The sequence below is a fragment of the Chiloscyllium plagiosum genome, unplaced genomic scaffold, assembly GCF_037043375.1.
Source record: "Chiloscyllium plagiosum isolate Xiang-an unplaced genomic scaffold, Cpla_swu_hap1 HiC_scaffold_13, whole genome shotgun sequence".
Taxonomy (NCBI): domain Eukaryota; kingdom Metazoa; phylum Chordata; class Chondrichthyes; order Orectolobiformes; family Hemiscylliidae; genus Chiloscyllium; species Chiloscyllium plagiosum.
The window spans coordinates 66,320,118-66,339,938 of NW_028270151.1; the positions used below are offsets into that span (position 1 = coordinate 66,320,118).

The following is a 19,821-nucleotide window of genomic DNA, read 5'->3' on the forward strand; positions in this document are numbered from 1 at the left end:
GAGTTGTGCAATAGACTAAGGCATCTAACATTTTATAGATACAAACGGATATTATTTTAAATGTCCAAATGTTGAATTCTCATGTAATTCATGAACCAGAGCTGCTTCTGTTTGCCTGCAGCATGGTCAGAAAAAAACATTATCAAACAGTTGGCTTTGGCAAATAGAATTAAGGAGAATCCAAAGAGTTTTTACAAATATATTAAGGACAAAAGGGTAACTAGGGAGAGAATAGGACCCCTCAAAGATCAGCAAGGCGGCCTTCGTGTGGAGCCACAGAAAATGGGGGAGATACTAAATGAATACTTTGCATAAGTATTTACTGTGGAAAAGGATATGGAAGATACAGGCTGTAGGGAAATAGATGGTGACATTTTGCAAAATGTCCAGATTACAGAGGAGGAAGTGCTGGATGTCTTGAAACAGTTAAAGGTGGATAAATCCCCAGAACCTGATCAGATGTACCTGAGAACTCTGTGGGAAGCTAGAGAAGTGATTGCTGGGCCTCTTGCTGAGATAATTGTATCATCGATAGTCACAGGTGAGGTGCCGGAAGACTGGAGGTTGGCAAACGTGGTGCCACTGTTTAAGAAGAGCGGTAAAGACAAGCCAGGGAACTATAGACCAGTGAGTCTAACCTCGGTGTGGGCAAGTTGTTGGAGGGAATCCTGAGGGACAGGATGTACATGTATTTGGAAAGGCAAGGACTGATTCGGGATAGTCAACATGGCTTTGTGCGGGGTAAATCATGTCTCACAAACGTTTTTGAAGAAGTAACAAAGAAGATTGATGAGGGCAGAGCAGTGGATGTGATCAATATGGACTTCAGTAAGGCGTTCGACAAGGTTTCCCATGGCATAGTGATTAGCAAGGTTAGATCTCATGGAATACAGGGAGAACTATCCATTTGGATACAGAACTGGCTCAAAGGTAGAAGACAGAGGGTGGTGGTGGAGGGTTGTTTTTCAGACTGGAGGCCTGTGACCAGTGGAGTGCAACAAGGATCGGTGCTGGGCCCTCTACTTCTTGTCATTTACATAAATAATTTGGATGCGAGCATAAGACGTATAGTTAGTAAGTTTGCAGATGACACCAAAATTGGAGGTGTAGTGGACAGCAAAGAGGATTACCTCAGATTACAACAGGATTACAATGGGCTGAGAAGTGGCAGATGGAGTTTAATTCAGATAAATGTGAGGTGCTGCATTTTGGGAAAGCAAATCATAGCAGGACTTATACACTTAATGGTAAGATACTAGGGAGTGTTGCTGAACAAAGAGACCTTGGATTGCAGGTTCATAGCTCCTTGAAAGTGGAGTCGCAGGTAGATAGGATAGTGAATGCAGCGTTTGGTATGCTTTCCTTTATTGGTCAGCATATTGAGTACAGGAGTTGGGAGGTCATGTTGCAGCTGTACAGGACATTGGTTAGGCCACTGTTGGAATATTGCATGTAATTCTGGTCTCCTTCCTATCGGAAAGATGTTGTGAAACTTGAAAGGGTTCAGAAAAGATTTGCAAGGATGTTGCCAGGGTTGGAGGACCTGAGCTACAGGGAGAGGCTGAACAGGCTGGGGCTGTTTTCCCTGAAGCGTCGGAAGCTGAGGGGTGACCTTATAGAGGTTTACAAAATTATGAGGGGCATGGATAGGTTAAATAGACAAAGTCTTTTCCCTGGGGTCGGGGAGTCCAGAACTAGAGGGCATAGGTTTCGGGTGAGAAGGGAAAGATATAAAAGAGACCTAAGGGGCAACCTTTTCATGCAGAGGGTGGTACGTGTATGGAACGAGCAGCCAGAGGATGTGGTGGAGGCTGGTACAATTACAACATTTAAGGGGCATTTGGATGGGTATATGAATAGGAAGGGTTTGGAGGGATATGGGCCGGGTGCTGGCAGGTGGGACTAGATTGGGTTGGGATATCTGGTCGGCATGGACGGGTTGGACCAAAGGGTCTGTTTCCATGCTGTACATCTCTATGACTCTAAATCACCACCCAACACTTTTGCTTCATTAAAGAATGGCATGCCTTTTGATGAAAATGATTTTCTTTTATCTGTACCCTATCAAAATAAATTAGTCAATTAATTTGAGCAGTTAGGAGGACAAGCGCTTGAATTAAGAACCAGCACTAGAAGTTACTGTTTCTTTAAACTATCTCTTAACACATCCATGTAACATTTTTTCATCCAGTGTTTTAATGGATCTCTTAACCAGTTTGTAAATAATAGGCTATAATAATTAATGTCGTAAATTATTGGACAGAAATTTCATACAGGTGCAGAGAATGCTCACGGCATCATACTAGTACACAAAGTTGTGATATGCAGGTAAAATAAAAGTGTGAAATAAAGCAGTGGGCTTGGCATGTTGTGTTTATGATTAGATTAGCTTCCCTACAGCATGGAAAAAGGCCCTTCGGCCCAACAAATCCACACCGACCCTCTGAACAGTAACCAATCCCCCAAACTATATTTACCCCTGACTAAACCAACACTAACCCTCTGAAGATTAACCCGTCCAAACCCTATATTCACCCCTGACTAATGCACCTTACACTATAGACAATTTAGCACGGCCAATTCACCTGACCTGCACATCTTTGGATTGTGAGAGGAAACCCATACAGACAGAGGGAGAATGTGCAAACTCCACACAGACAGTTGCTCAAGGCAAGAATTGAACCCGGGTCCCTGGTGATGTGAGGCAGCAGTGTTAACCACTGAGCCACCATGCCACTTCAGTTAGACAATAGTCAGAATCACTGCCATTTTATGAATTTCAAACATTCCCTCCCATCTCTCAAAACACATCATGTCGCCTAATAGTTTTGTGCACACATTGAACATAGAACAGTACAATACAGGAACAGGCTCTTCAGCCCACCATATTTGTGCCGATCATGATGCCATAGTAAACTAATCCCATCTGCCTGTACATGGGTCCATTTCCTTCTATTCTGTGATGTTCATTAGTCTATCTAAATGCCTCTTAAACATTGCTACTGTATCTGCTTCTATCATCTCGCCCAGCAGCACATTGCAGGCACCTACCAACCTCTGCATAAAAAGTCATCTCATTTAAAAATTTCCCTTCTCACATTAAAGCTACGTCCCCTTGACATTTTAACCCTGGGAGAAAAGCTGTAAGCATTGGCCCTATCCAATCTTCTCATAATTTTAGATATTTTTATAAGGTCTCCCCTCAGCCTCTGATGCTCTTTAGAGTTATAAGTAATAAATTATAAATCTCCTTCAGTTTTCTATCAAATAATTTAATTTAAAGTTTTAATCAGGCATGAAAGGATTCTAAAGTTCATTAATTTCCAAAATGGTTATTAAATAATTTATTTATGTTAAACTTATTATTAAAGATTTCACCAATTTATTCTTGTCCCAGTGAGTTCTGGGCACAGAAGTTTTTTTCTGGTCCATTTTTAGGCACATTAGCACAGTGTGCACTCCATCCTGTAGATCCAAGGCCAGCTCAGAACTGAAACTCATTTCTGAATAATATTATTAAACAAATTGCCAACGCTCATTAAGTCTCTGTAGTCAGCTTACTCATTTCATACTTCTGAATATTGGATCACTTACCTCCCAAAAGATTAGTTTGGAATGGCAATACGAAGGCATGGGAGATGATCACAAGTATTGTAGAGTCAGGGCGAGACATTTTGCTAAGATACACTTAGAAACCCAAACAAAGCAGATTTGAAACTTGCTTCACTTATTACAAACTAATTTTGTATTGAGTGAGTAGTGGAAGTGTTATTACTTGCATATTTAGGTAAGGAAGGGATCCTATACTTGTTTTAGCAAGATATTAGTGTTGACTAAAAAAACAATTGCTACCCAAAGATTGGTCCCTATGTATTTCAGGCATCCTCAGTGTATTAGCCATCAGCCCTCACCTGTGTCCATTTTACTTCTCTGAAATCAAATCAAATCAAAATTCTACACTAGAAAGATAACTTCTTTATTCACATGCTGAGATAGCTCAAACAGTGGAAAATAAGGGGCAAGAAATAGAATCCTAATCAATTTCTTTCAACTGACACTTAGGAGGAAATCTGAATTTCAATTTACTGTGTCTCTATCTGTATCAGGATAAGAGAAATTTAACTGAAATGCTTCATATATGATACTGCACACCACATTAAAGGGATAAGAAAATTATTGCTGTCAGAGGATATACAATAAATTCATATTCTAGGTCTGTCAAATTGAAAATCCTTAAAAAAATGTTATTTGCCAATTACTTACCAAAATTATTCACAGCATAATTCTATTTTCTCAATCTATATAAATTTTATTGTCACAATATTAATATCATCAAACAATTACGATATTAGTGACACTTCTGTCTTGAGAAAGAACACACATAAGTATATATATATATAATGTGAACCTTCTGATTTGCTTGATAAATGGTAAAAATCATAGTCTTTTTAAAACAAGAATTATAAAAATACAAACTATCAGGAAAAATTTACTTTCATAGAAGCATTTCGATGCTTCTATTTGATTTATGTCATGCACAGCACTACGCATAATATTAAATATTAAAGAATATAAGTCATTGCACTTGCTTAAGTAGTTGTATAAAAAAGCATAAAACCAAACAATGGGCCAAATCCTCCAGTTCCAGAGGAAACCAGAGAAATGACAAGCAGGTGAACATGTTGGCAGATGTCAGAAAATCAGATACTCTCTGTCAGAATAAACATTTGCAAATACATTCTCTGACTTTAAAAAGGTGGATCACAACCTGAATGCAGGTTCTGCGAAGCCTATTCTGCTTATAGTGCATCTCATTAAAAGCACAACCAATTGGAAATAAGTGGTAATTTCTGATTAACTTTTATTCAATTGAGAAATGTGTCCATTCAGGTACCCAACTGCATATAACACCTGTTCCTGGACTTCACTGTAAATACTCGTTCTTTTATGATAGAGCTTTAATTTATTTTTGCATTGCCTTGTAAATTCACAAGTACAGTCAAAGTGTCACAGCAAAGGAAGTGTTAATGTGACTGTGGGACAAGCTGGAATGAAACCTTTTGAGCAGGAGAGGCGGTGAGGAAAGGGTGGGGTACTGTCTATTCAGTGATAGCGCACTATCTTGGAAGGGTGAGGTGTGACCAGGCAAGAATTGAATGGTGGACCTCACAGTAGTTTCTGTCCTGTCCTGGAATATCTAGGGGCCATGGCTTCTGACTTTGTCCACCCCAGTCCAACACCGGCAACTCCATACCATGAACTCAGACAGCATTTGTGCAATTTAAGTTAAATAAGCATAAGGATTAGGAAAATAGAATCATACAATCCCTACAGGGTGGAAACAGACTCTTCAGCCACACCGACCCTCTGAAAAGTATCCCACCCAAACCCATTCCCCTACCCTATTACTCTAAATTTACTCCAACTAATGCACCTAATGTACGCATTCCTGAACACTGTGGGCAATTTAGCATGGCCAATTCACCAAATCTGCACATCCTTGGATTGTGGGAGGAAGCCCACAGAGACACAGGGAGAACGTGCAACCTCCACACAGATAGTTCCCTGAGGCTAGAATTTAACTTAGGTCCCTGGCACTGTAAGGCAATAGCACTAACCACTGAACCACTGATATTTTGAAATTGTACTTGTTTGGTTCACAAGTACAAGCTGTTTAGTGAAAACTTCCCATACTCCATTTTTGATATAATGCAGAAAAACAATGTTACAGCAGCAAATAAAAACAAAGGCAAAAGAATTCAGTTCAGTTCCAAAACAGGTACAAGGTCATGTCAACTGAACGTTTAATCCAAATTTGGGTTCAGTCCTCATTTAAACGTGAGAGTTGAGTTATAGATGTTAAAGAGCTGTTCTTCTGGAATCATCAGATGGGAAAGGTAGGAAATCAGCTGGCTCTCATAGGGAATCAACCAGCAAGTTGCGCCCTCCTGGGCCTCAGAATGAAGGCTGGTATGAGAGGCTTAAGATTAGATTAGATTCCCTACAGTGTGGAAACAGGCCTTCGGCCCAACAAATCCACACCAACCCTCTGAAGAGCAACCCACCCAGATCCATTCCCCTACACCTAATACTACAGGCAATTTAGCATGGCCAATTCACCTAATCTGCACATCTTTGGATTGTGGGAGGAAACCGGAGTACCTGGAGGAAACCTACACAGAACGGGGAGAATGTGCAAACTCTACACAGACAGTTGCCCGAGATGGGAATTGAACCCAGGTCCCTAGCACAATGAGGCAGCGGTGCTAACCACTGAGCCACCATGCCGCCCAGAGATAAATGGGAGTGGGGGTGGGGTTGAGGGGAAGGTAGCTGGGAATGTGATGGGCAGATGAAGGTGGGGGAGAAGTTGATCGGTCAGAGAGGAGGGTGGAGCAGATAGATGGGAAAGACGGACAGATCAAGAGGGCAGTGCAGAGTTGGAGGCTTGGAAGTGGGATAAGGTAGGAGGAGGGGAATTGAGGAAACTGGTGAAATCCACATTAATCACATGTGGTTACAGTGTCCCAAGGTGGAAGATGAGGCATTCTTCCACCAGGTGTCGGGTGGTGAGGATTTGGTGATAGAGGAGGTGCAGGACCTGCATGTCCTTGGTGGAGTGGGAGGGGAAGTTGAAGTGTTCAGCCACAGGGTGGTAGCGTTGGTTGATGCTGGTGTTGCAGAGATGTTCTCCGAAACAATCAGGAAGTTGGCGTCCTGTCTCCCCAATGTAGAGGATACCACATCAGGTGCAATGGACACAGGAGATGACATTTGTCGTAGTACAGGTAAATTAGTGTCAGATGTGGAAGGATCCTTTGGGCCTTGGCGAAGGTGAGAAGGGAGTTGTGGGTGAAGGTTGTGCACTTCCTGTGGTGGCATTCTAACCAGAACTCCATCAATCAACACATCTACCTTCCCTTGAAAAAAAACCGGAAATGACATCACTCACCTTAAGAAACCAAGACCTATAAATAGAGAGGCAGCTCATACCACCAGAGACTCTCCCTGATGATATCACCTAGTATGGTGACTAAACATCTGAAAACAAACCTTCAAGCTTAGCGTGCTAACTTACATACTTATCTTATCATCAACCTGAGCTACAATTCTTCTCAAAAATCGCTACCCTCTCTTCCTTAAGCAGGGCATCAATTTCGCCTGGGCCCTTCACATGCCTAAAGAATTTAAGGCACTATAACTTTCTGGGTCTCCAGCAATTCCTGTAAAGGATCCTCAATGATCTCAAAGAGGATCAAGAGCGTTCTCTGTACAGATTGTTCCCACCATCATTGGTGGGAACAAAACAGATCACTTAGTTCTTCAACTTTGTGGGTTTTCACTGAATATAAAATGGTTGTATTATCCTGTCTGTCGAGATTGCACACACATTTCAGAGCACTGGACTGAATCTTGTGGTGGCCATGTGCTGTGTTTGGTGATAGGGGTACATTTAATCAGGCAGGAGGGTGGCAGATGAAGACCCCAAAATCTTTCTGCTGCTACCAAGATTCAATCCATGGCAGGCAGCCCACTGAGGGCCTTCCTGCTCGACTGTCAACTGAGTCCTTTAAGTGGGCAATTAGTTTGGGGTTAACTCTCATTTATACTCACTGAACTGCCTGTTCCTAACATTGCTTGTGCAGCATCGTAGCTCAGTGGCTAGCACTGCTGCCTCACAGCGCCGGTGACCCGGGTTCGGTTCCCATCTTGGGTGACTGCCTGTGTGGAGTTTGCACATTCTCCCCGTGTCTGTGAGGGTTTCCTCCGGGTGCTCCGCTTTCCTCCCACAATCCAAAGACCTACAGGTGAGGTGAATTGGTCATGCTAAATTGCCTATTGTATTAGGTACATTAGTCAGGGTTAAATGTAGGATAGGGGAATGGGTCTGGGTCGGTTATTCTTCAGAAGGTTGGTGTGGACTTGTTGGGCCAAATGGCCTGTTTCCACACTGTAGGAGATCTTTTAAAAAAAAAGTTGGGCACAGATAGCATGGTTTCCTGCCACAGTACAAAGATGTGCGGGTTAAGTGGATTTGCCATGCTAAATTGCCCCATTGTGTGCAGGAATGTACAGGCTTGGTGGGTTAGCCGTGGGAAATGCAGGGTTACAGGGATGCAGTAGTGGGTGTTGGTCTGGATGCAATGCTCTTCAGAGGGTCGGTGTGACTCGATGGGCTGAATGGCCTACTTTCACACTGAAGGGATTCTATGAATTGCCATTTATCTAAAAACAGCGATTTCCCTGGGGTTGCACACAAGCAAATCTCTGCAGTGTTGCTTGTAGTCTTATGAGAGTTGGCAGGTGGGAAAAGAGGGGGGAGAAAGGGGAGAATGGAATCACCATCAGGAGGATGGGGATGGCATTCTGGGAGCCCTCCCTTGCTCTTTCTGCTGACGTCCTTCTCCCTGTTCCTCACAATCCCAGTCAGTGGCACTCCTTTGTCATTGCTTACCTCTGGCCTGGGAGCCAGAGACAATTCTATAGCCCTTTGCAGTTCTGACATTCAATAACCTAGCTGGCCTCTCATTGGCCAACAGCTCTTGGCCAACAGGACCTGCATCTCTTGGGCCCCTGACCCCAAGACAAAGACAACCAGTGACCTACCAACTGCTTGAATGAAACAAGATGCAGTAGGCCTTACTAAACAGGGATCTTGACAGCTCTTCAACAGTTGTTCAAAACCTCATCACCTCTACAAGGCTCCATCTGTTGTGTGCTGAGCCCTCTGGAAAGTTTTTGGAAAAGGTGATAATGTTCATTCAATTTAAAAAGTATGAAAATCTGAATATGATTGGAACTGTTCACACATTTGCAACATTTCTGTGCTCTTTGATATATTAAATGTCTGTTTTTCATGCTCCAGCTTTATTTCAGTTATATGAAGTGATCCTTCAAAGGAAATATTTTGGCTGCCTAACATTCAAGAAAAGAAATTTTAAGCTGTGATTCACAATTTATCTTCAGGATAAAATTTTAATAATGTTGGATGCATCTCAAGGCTAGTGCTGATGGTTCAGAACTTTTGCTAAGTCTTCCACACTTTGTCACTTCATTTTCTATTTTTATTTTGTAAATTAATGTGATACTGTTTCATGAAACATATTTGTTCATGGAGTTTAACACAAAAATTAAGCACATTGACATGCCAACAAGCATCAAGAATTGAACTGATAACATTAAAAAGATTAAGCATTCAGCTTAAATACAAAACTGATTCACTGCCAGAGCTAAAGATACTACTTCCAAAGAATATTCTTCAGAAAGATGCAGAACAAGCTGCAGTTTTTACACATTTTTATACTTATTCAGATTGAATTGTGAAGAGGAGTTCTAAAGAAAATGTTCTTAGCATATACTCAGTCCAGAAAGGACATATCAGCTGACAAATTTCTCTGGTTTCCATTTTTCGGCTTTTCTCTCTTAAACATAATGAACAGGGCTGGATACATTCCAGCATCTTTAACAGTTCTCTGGAAGATCACCTGAATGGTTGACGCTCAGTTAAGTATCTAGAGTGTTGGTGAATTATTTGACTCTGAAAACATCACTGCTATACCTTTTCTTGCTTGATTCTTCTCCTTGCGACATCAAGGCATTTAGTTCAATTATAGTGCCCCTACACATATCCTAAGTAGGACTGTCTAAGTCAGCACAGATTCTTCACAGGACTGAAACTGGACTGGACTACTTAAATCAAGTACACCCTTTAGCCCCTACCCCACCCCCACTGATTATAAAAATCCTTCATCAAAACTTTTTTATCATACCAACAGTCTTTTTTTGCAGAAGAGGGCAAATCAGTTCAGTTGTAGGAGCAAACTACTGTAAATGTTGGAATCTCTACAGAAAACAAAAATGCTGGAAATCACAACAGGTCAGGCAGCATCCATGAAGAAAGAGCAGGTTAAGATTTCAAGTCTTGATTGAGACTCAAAACATTAGCTTGCTCTCTCTCCACGGATGCTGCCTGATCCACTGTGATTTCCAGCACTTTTTGTTTCCATTGCAATGTTATGTTTGAAAAAGCATAATTATGTGAATAATGGGCTTCAGAGGTTAGGAAAAGTAACATTGCTTTTTCAGGCAGGATTATATTTTAGACAATGAAGAGGGAGAAAGGCAAAATAGGATTGAAGCAATTTGCATTTAATATGTCTTATTACACACTCCAGATCTCATCACACCAATGAATTGCTCTGTGAAACCCATTTATTGATATTGTTGAGGTAAATGCTACATGCACTTTGCATGCTGAAGATTCCAGTAAGAGCAACTGAGATGAATTGACATTGTTTTCTTGTTAGAATTGCTGACAGAATAATTCAGGCTTAGGCACAAGGAGATCTTCCTACTTTTTTTCAGATAGTGCCATTTACATCTGTTAAATACAAATGCTGGCCCAAGCCAAATGCATCATTCAAGAGTTGGTGGGTCTGATAATTCATCCATCAGATTATGTGTACCATTTCTGGAACTTCAAATATTTTTTATTCAGGAGTACAAGTGTTGAACTGAGAAAATATTTGAAGTTAAGTCTAGTTTTTGTCTTGTTGGTTACAGGCAAAGTTTAGATAACATTATTTGAAGAAAGAAGCTGAATTTACAAAGAGCTTTCCTCAATCTCAGAACAATATTGAGATCATCTCTGCCAAACAAACAATTCTGAAGTAGTAAAGTCACCATACCATATGGCTAACCCTCTCATTACACAGAGATGACTGGTGATGGTTTAACCTGAGGGTCACCAAGCCTCAAGCATGGGGAGAGATTGAGAAGGAGAATCCTTCATGACAGTCACTATTGCAAGGTCATGCCAGTTGCCTCTAAATGGCTGACAATGCACCTTAACTTATGAATACATTCAAAAACAACAGTTAAATTGCAAACTAAGCATTAATAGATGTCTTTCCCAATTTATCAGTTCACAAGCCCCAAGTAAAATAGATTAGATTAGATTCCCTACAGTGTGAAAACAGGCCCTTTGGCCCAACAAGTCCACACCAACCCTCCGAGACCCATTCCCCTACACCTAACACTATGGACAATTTAGCATGGCCAATTCACCTAACCTGTACATCTTTGGATTGTGGGAGGAAACCAGAGCACATGGAGGAAACCCACGCAGACACGGGGAGAATGTGCAAACTCCACACAGACAGTTGCCCAAGGCGGGAATTGAACCCAGGTCCCTGGCGCTGTGAGGCAGCAGTGCTAACCACTGTGCCACCCGAGACAGGTGAAGAGCACAGATTTTAACAAAGATATTCACAAGCATGTATTGGTCAGGCTTGTTTTAGATTTTCACACACAGAGATTTCCTTTGGGGAATAGTTCAATAGATTAGCAGGCTAATCAGTGTGGACCATATTAGAAATATTCCTTCTATGCCCACTAAGTCCTGGAATGAGGCTTGAACCTGGAGCATTTGAGGGTTACTGATAGGGATGCTGTCAACTGTGCTATCTGACCTCCTAGGCTATCTGGTACAGGAATATAAAGAAACAAACGCTAAGCAAGAGAGCTAACACTTTTATCTTCTCTACTTACAGTTAAGTTGCTGCTGTAACAGTTTGGCACATTGTTTGATCCAAGTCCTTGATCAGTTCCGAGACCTTAAATCTTAAAGAAGTCTCTGCTTTATATACTCCTTTTAAAATCAGGATTGTCATCAATATTCATATTTAAACCTCAGTAGGGAAAGTGACTTGGTGAACTGACAATGCTGGATAGCATTAGGGAATCAGTGCCATCATTGACCTCATGTAATGTTTCAGCAATTTCTGCCATGTGCTAACTAATTCCAGTCACACATTTAGTCTGAAAGTGTCAAGCAGCAAAAAAGGAGTGTGGCTTTCCCTTGAAATTCTGGATACAGGTGTTTGACAAAAAAGGACTATTTCTGCTTAAGATTGTTTAAATGACCTATTAAGGTGATATCTCAAAAATGCAGGCAACCAATATACTAATATCAACAAAACAACAACATGCAGTGTCTCTTTTAGGGTGTTTCATCAGCTGCTGTGTGTGAAACTGTCATTTTATTTGCATCTACAAGAATAAAGCTAGAGAGGTTTGCTAATTCTTACTCCTGCACAATATTCTAACCCAGTCTGAGGATAGTTATCTTTTCCATAGCACTCATAGCATGAAACTTTGGGGAATGCTGGTCAAGATAGTTATGCAGAAAAAATGTTGGCAATTTGCAGGAATCCATTTGGACTTTCATATCAGGAATTGGCTCCATCTTGGAGCTCTTAACTGCATGACAAAATAGACACACATAAGTGAGCCAAGGTTAGGTAATGATGAGATGTTAATGTTTGCAAATAGGCCCCTTGCCACGCATTAGCAGGATTCTCATCTAGCCCTTAAAACCTGATGCACAAAATTGGACCTTTTTTCTTACTTAGAGAAATTAATGTTTCTCTTCATGTGGTATTTGCCAAAATGCCTTGTCATCGCCTAGAGGTTTGGACTAATTCCATACATTTTGTTTTCAAAGGATAGTCCCTTGGTTTAATTATAACAATATCCAACTTGGAAACAATATACTCAATAGCAGAATCAAGTCATAACATTATTCCTTCTTATCATTACAAATCCAAGTGACTATAAATGAGATGAGTTGTGAACGTGATCCTATAATGACACGACAAACTTTATACACTAGTTCAGGAACAGAAATGGAAGATATACAAATTATCTACATCCTTAGATAAAAACATGAGATTGCTATGTCAATCTTGTGACCAGTCAGTTGTGTAAATGCATGAGAATGCTATAGATTAATGGTAAATGTTGGACAACGTGCTGCATGCAAATTATCCTGTTGGACAACTCTGAAAGTAAAACATTTGGAGCAGGCTCTTCTAGCTTTTCTCAGTAACTGAGTTCATTTTAAAAACTCATAAAAGGGGAGCTATGGCTGAAGTGAAAGTGGTTTTAAGTAACAGATGTTAAGCAACAAAACCATCTAGTCTTATTTTGTTTCTTTATACATTGTATGTATAAGAGCTATTAGTTTACACATAAAATTAGCTAGAGTGAGTACTCACAATTGCAGGTGCCATGCTCTTTCTCTGGTGCTGAATTGATGCCTTCAATCAGAAATTTCCACAAGGTGAAAGCAGAAAAAGCAGTTTGGCCTCAGTTAGGACCCATTTCTATTCACAAAGGCAAGACTGCATTCAGCAAAATACTTGTGGTCTATAGTGGTCCCTAAAAGAGGATGTCCCTCCTGGAGATTGCTATTAAGAAAAGGTAAATTTTTAAAATACGTATACTCAACTGAAAGTAGAATGTGGAGCAGCTCTTGGGCGTTGCTGTCGTAAGAAAGACTGTTGCCAACTTCTGCTTGATCCCATCCCCATTATGCTGCCTACCATGCCAGATGGTTCCCTCCCACCCTTTTTTCACATCCCCACCATACCTCCCAAACATTAATCCAAAACAATTACTTGATCATGAGATTAAATTACTTTATACTGTATGTAATGTTTCAAAGTACCTACTAATTTAAGGAATAGTACGTTCATAAATATAATTACAAGGCAATAATCAGATGATCTCATCAACTATAAGAGTTAAGTTAAAGCAGCAGATAAAAGTTATTGACCACCAAAATTAAATTATTGCCTTGAAATTTCTCCAAGTTCTTTTATTTGTAAAAATATAAAGCCAATTTCATTGAATGGTTTATTTATCTTTCAGTTACAGCTACTACTTCAGATGCTCATCAGTAGTGTGCAAGATGTCATATATACCAGATAATATTATGCAAAAGAATTAGAGATTGATCACAAAATGATTTTTTAAAAAATAAAGTGGATTAACTGGTTCTTTATCACATTGCTATTGGTGCAGTATTGGAGCAGAATTGGTGTCATATTTGCCTACCAAACAACTGTCAGTGGACTCAGAAAATAACATTTGAACACAGAATTTAAGATGGGTTAGCAGGGGCTGAGACAAAAAACTGCAGATCCTGGAATCCAAAGTAGACAGGCAGGAGGCTGGAAGTGCACAGCAAGCCAGGCCTTCTTCAGTCCTGAAGATGTGTTACACCTGAAATGTTGACTTTTCCACCTCCTGATGCTGCCTGTCTAGCTGTGTTCTTTCAGCCTCCTGCCTGTCTACCTTAACAGGGACTGAGGCAAGCAGCAGAGCTTCACCACAAACTCAGCTAGTGAGAAGCCCAGAGAAATGGTCATACTACGGTCTTTTTTGATCAATTCTCTGACCAACATCAGAGGGTAAGGTAGTTTATTGATACACATGATAAAAATATGGGTGATATTTGCCCATAGTCAATGACCGCTAAAGAAGTCGCTCAAAACCAGTGTCTCAGGAGGTGTTCAACTAGGAGAAAGTGAGGACTGCAGATGCTGGAAATCAGAGCTGATTAATGTGTTGCTGGAAAAGCGCAGCAGGTCAGGCAGCATCAAAGGAGCAGGAGAATCGACGTTTTCGGCATAAGCCCTTCTTCAGGAGGTGTTACATGATTGATGAATGATGGGAAGATACTAAGCTGGGGGTGGGGTGAGTAAGTATTCTTGATCCAAATTCTCCCCCCAAGAAACGTGAAAAGGAAACTTCTTCCTCTTTGTTTTTGTCTGACCATTTTTCCACTCACTTAAGTCAATAAGACTTGTTGTGGACACTGTTCAAAAGTGTAGTTATGTCTTAATTCTCCTTTGGTGGTTGAGTGGGAGAACATGGGAGGGAGTGAAGTACTATCCATCTACACGAGAGAATGAGTTAAATTTAAGGCTGCAGGAAGGATGTGGTACATTGAAATCCAATAGCTTGCCCAATTTCTTAAGGTGGAGGAGGTTAAGACTTCATTGCATGTGACATATTTAAAAATGGTAAAGCACAATATAAAATGTATTCTATAAAGCCAACCCATTTTCACCCACTCATAGCCTCCATTACCACCCATCTAGCTTTGTTTCTGAATATAAAACAAAGAACTGCAGATGCTAGAAATCTGAAACAAAACCAGAAATTGTTGGAGAAACACAGCAGGTCTGGCAGCATCTGTGGGGAGAAAATAGTGTTGACATTTTGAGTCTAGAGACTAGGGTTTGAAGAAGGGTTATTGGACTCAAAATGTTAACTCTGTTTTCTCCCCACAGACGGTTGAGTTTCTCCAGCAATTTCTGTTTATGTGTGTCATAAATTTATTATTCTGTTGGCATTACAGATGACCAGCAATTAATTTGCCTTTTGATTTTCAGTTTCAGAAGTATTGTATATGAAGCTTTTGAAACAGTTTGGTGGTGCTTTAAAGGACAAAAAATACCTTTTACAAAGAACTGCATTAAAGAATTAACTACTATTTCCTGAGGCTATTTGCATTCACATCAGAATCCCACATTTTTGTTTTATAGTTCTCATTCCAGTTTCTATAAGTCCATTGTCCTTGTGTCACACCTGACAAGGAAATAAGGGAACATTGCAGGTGATGGCTCCATAAGATAACAGTACATATTCTTTATCAATGCAAAAAGAAATTGTGGTGAGAATGATGACTGTTTTGGCAGCTTGTGGTTTGCTTTCCACACTATGCCCTTTAGTGAAACATCCCTTTAATGCAGCAAGGTCTGAAAAGTAGGAGTGGAGGAACGCATTATTACCAACATGGTGGTTATCAAAACATGTGCAGAGATCATTCCAACTTAGAATACATACACATTTTCTTTTTAAGAATATTATCTTTATAATAAGTTTCATGACAATGTCAGTTAATAATGACTTCATTTGCTTACAATTAATTCCTCTTGAACTCTATGCCCTCGTTGAGGAATACTCCATGGGCTAATTACCATTTTTTGTAATAAAAAACTATAAAATTAACGTTCTGTATGTTAAATACATTGTGTAACACTGTCAATTCCACTGAAAGTTTTTTTTTGTTTGATCTCAAGTCAGAGATAACTGCTGCTCTGTCAAATGTGTGATTTTTGTAGAATTGAGCACACAAGGCTAAATATACAAGACTGTAGGCCTTGCAGAATTCACACCAGCAGAAAGGAAAGAATATTTATCAGTTATTTTTAAGGAAATTTGGACATTACTGCGCACGTTTGCTTCTTATTTGAAAGCCTGCAATAATGCCAATTGGTTACTACAGGAACAAAGGCTTGTTTTGCTTTAATCCACAAAAAGGCAGCAAAAACCAAAATCAAAACATTATGACTACCATTTTCACATTTGAGGAATGGGGCAGATTCCAAATTGCCCATCTATACTTCACAGAGCAGGTTCCCATATAAAGCATGGCAGTGTCCAGACATTTTTTGTTAGCTAGGAGTAGAGAGCACAATGTGTGAAAATTACAGCTCGTAGGACCAGAGCAAAACTTTGTGGAATCCTTTGGAGAGGTGGGAATTCCCTTTTAGAGAGGTAAGGTACCCACTATGATATAGACCCAGAATACCTTAAGAGGAGACCAGATCCCTCTGAATGATGTTTGGGGCCCTTTTGAGGAGGTAAAGTGCCCTTTGGGATTGTTAAAAGTAGATATGATTGTGCAGGAAAAGTTGATAAACCTTTGGTACAGACAAAAAAAACTGTCAAGAGGAACTGTTAAGAAGAACTGTTGAAAAGCTGTGATAGTTATAGAGTCATACAGCATGGAAACAGACCTTTAAGTCCAATCATGCTGACCATAATTCCAATTAAAACTTGTCCCATTTGCCTGCACTTGGCCCATATCCCTCCAAACATTTCTTATTCATGTACCTATCCAAATGTCTTTTAAATGCTGTTAATGTACTTATTTCCATTACTTCAAGTTAAAATTCATTCCACACATGAACCACTCTGTGTAAAAAAGTTGACTTTGTAAAATTTTCTTCTCTCACCTTAAAAATATGACCCTTAGTCTGGCACACTTTGCAGATCATATATAGGTGATCTGATTGGTGCCAGTTAAGGTTCAGGGCACAAATTTTTGCATCCCAACACGGGCAAATCCAAATTGGGTGGGTGGAAACACATCCAGAATCCTGTCCCCATTTCTGTCCCTGCAAATTTGATCAACATCAGAAAGGGGTAGGATTGAAAGCCTGCTAGCAGGACTCCCAACCTAGTTGGCCTCATTGTAGGATTTTGCATTTTAGACTTATAGCTACTGTCATGGTATTAGACCCATTTTGGTAAATGCTGTGATTTACAACATCTAATTAGCAACAAAATCAAATGCTATTATGAAAAGCTAACAAAGTGGAGTTGAAGATTATCAGATCAACCATGATCTCACTGAATAACAGAGCAGACTCAAAGAGCTTTAATTCCTGATGAAAGGCTTTAGCCCGAAATGTCGATTCTCCTGCTCCTCGGATGCTGCCTGACCTGATGTGCTTTTCCAGCACCACTCTAATTTTGACTCTAAAAGCTTTAATGCCTACTTCTGCTCCTTTACCTTATGGCAAAAACAATGACTGCAGATGCTGGAAACCAGATTCTGGATTAGTGGTGCTGGAAGAGCACAGCAGTTCAGGCAGCATCCTGGAAGGGCTGATGAAGGGCTTTTGCCCGAAACATCGATTTTGCTGCTCCTCGGATGCTGCCTGAACTGCTGTGCTCTTCCAGCACCACTAATACAAAATCCTTTACCTTATGGTCTTATAGTTTTATGATACATTTGGTAATTGGTATAGAGAAGTACATGATTAGAGTGGTGCTGGGTACATGATTAGAGTTTCCAGGGTGGAGAGAGAAATTGCCCCATTTATCTCTCCACCCTGGAGGCTCCCTGCCTCTATTCCTGATGAAGGGCTTTTGCCCGAAACGTCGATTTTCCTGCTCCTCGGATGCTGCCTGACCTGCTGTGCTTTTCCAGCACCATTCTGATCTAAACTCTGGTTTCCAGCTTCTGCAGTCCTCACTTTTGCCTCGAGAAGTACTTATCAACTTTAAGTAATATAATTTTAGGATAATGTGTGAGACTAATTTTTTAGGAATTTGCTTTGTGACTTATTGTGGAATAATCCTTGTATGCCTAGCTTAATAAATCCAAAGATATTTTTCGCTTGAAATCCTCTATGTTATAAATTAATATTGATTATAAAATAAAAATAGTCAGAATTATATTGCAATTGGTATCTATAAATGTTTGCTTAGACTGATCAGTTACTAATCTTGAAATGACAAGTCTTGAATGTTTTATTTAAACTCATTCATTGTTAAAACACAAAGGGATATCATGTTTCAGGCTTAAAAGGAATTGGAAAATGATTAACTGTTAATCTGTTGCTGTGAGGTCTTTGCGAGTGATGCCTGTGGGAAGGTGGTGGCAGGAAGGGAAAATGAAAGCCCGAACATTTTAATCAAGCCCATTTTCGTGCAGCCTATCTCTCCCCAATCAGCTGATGAGAGACACTTCCTAACAACAACACCACCAGAACTTTCATTTCATTCACTAACACAGCACAAGGAAATGGGGCTTTTAAATGACTCTTTATAGCAATGCATTGCTATTAATAAAAAATCAGCTGCTAAGCCAACACCAAGTTGAAAATAGTTTTTAAATAGCAGTTGAATGTTTGTTTAATGTCTTCAGGCCAACGTAATACATGAAACTCACTTCTGAAAATTTCAAAGCTGGTTCAGAAATAAATAGCCTCCTGCTCAATGAAATGCCAATTAGCTTTGGGAGTGAAAACTTAGTTTTCTTGAAGGTTCAACTTTAGGAGATTTCTCTTTAAAGTATTATGTTCTTATTGTGTTCTTATGCATTGATTAAGCTATATTTGAGGTTTTAATCAATTATACACTGTTTTGTGCACAAACACAGTCTTTCTCCCCTATCAGACATAGAGGGATGGATTTTCCCCTTTAGGTTGAGAATCACAAGTGAGACCATTTCCTCATGACACTTCTTGTGTGACTGTGTCCTCAGATAATGTTTTCTCAGTGTAAGGAATGGACTAGGTTGGAATTGTGGCCTCCCAAAGCAGGGTAAAGGTAGGAAAGAATATAAAGGTTGGAAAGGAGGAAGGAAAGGTAGAAAAGCCCTTCCTGGTGAAGGGCTTTTGCCTGAAACGTTGATTCTCTTGCTTCTCGGATGCTACTTGAGCTGCTGTACTTTCCCAACAATACACTCTTGACTCTGATCTCCAGCATCTGCAGTCCTCACTTTCGCCTTGGAAAGAATATTATGTCAGCCTCTGTTCACTGAGACATATGCTCAGCCCTGTAGGATATCTGTAAGTGTAAAGCACCTCCATCCTCACCTGTCACCACAAATATCCTCCCATTGCACCCCCATTCCAATCACCCATGCCACACTATGCTGGCCATTTCCCCATATCCCTCTAAAATCACTCAAAACCCCAAGCCCATGCATCTGCCATCCACAATGCATACTGAACTCTTGAGTCCTTTAATAATTCTGAGAGATCTTTGAGACAGTCGTGAAAATATCAAAGTGAACAAGACCATTCAGAAAAAAACACAGTCCACCTTGTCTTGTCATTAAATAGTCAAAATAAACAAATTTTGTTCAAAGCCATAACCTTCTTGAATGGTCATGCAACTGTCAAGATAAATAAACTCAAAATCACCTTTCTGCATCTGCCCTATCAGGTTCCATAAGAATCTTGTATGTTATAATTATCATTATATAATTATCAATTATTAGAACTATTTTATGGGACTGTTTATTTCTTTAATTTTAAAAAAAATTGCACTCTGCGTTTTTGAGCCTTTGGTTAGGAATATATAGATTCATTTTAATTTTGTGGTTAATTGTAGGAAATTATACAGTTTGGAAAGATAAACTATTTCTTTTCATAGACTATCGGTCTTTGT

At 40.0% G+C, this 19,821-nt stretch overlaps 1 long non-coding RNA gene across 1 annotated transcript in view; it reads right to left on the reverse strand.

The window, feature by feature from the left end:
• Positions 1–13,220, reverse strand: part of LOC122555840 (uncharacterized) — a 192,168-nt gene extending 178,948 nt beyond the window's left edge. Inside the window, exon 1 of the long non-coding RNA XR_015759042.1 lies at positions 13,059–13,220. This is a non-coding gene — a long non-coding RNA (uncharacterized LOC122555840). The remainder of the gene's footprint in view (positions 1–13,058) is intronic.
• Between the last annotated feature and the right edge of the window lie 6,601 nt (positions 13,221–19,821).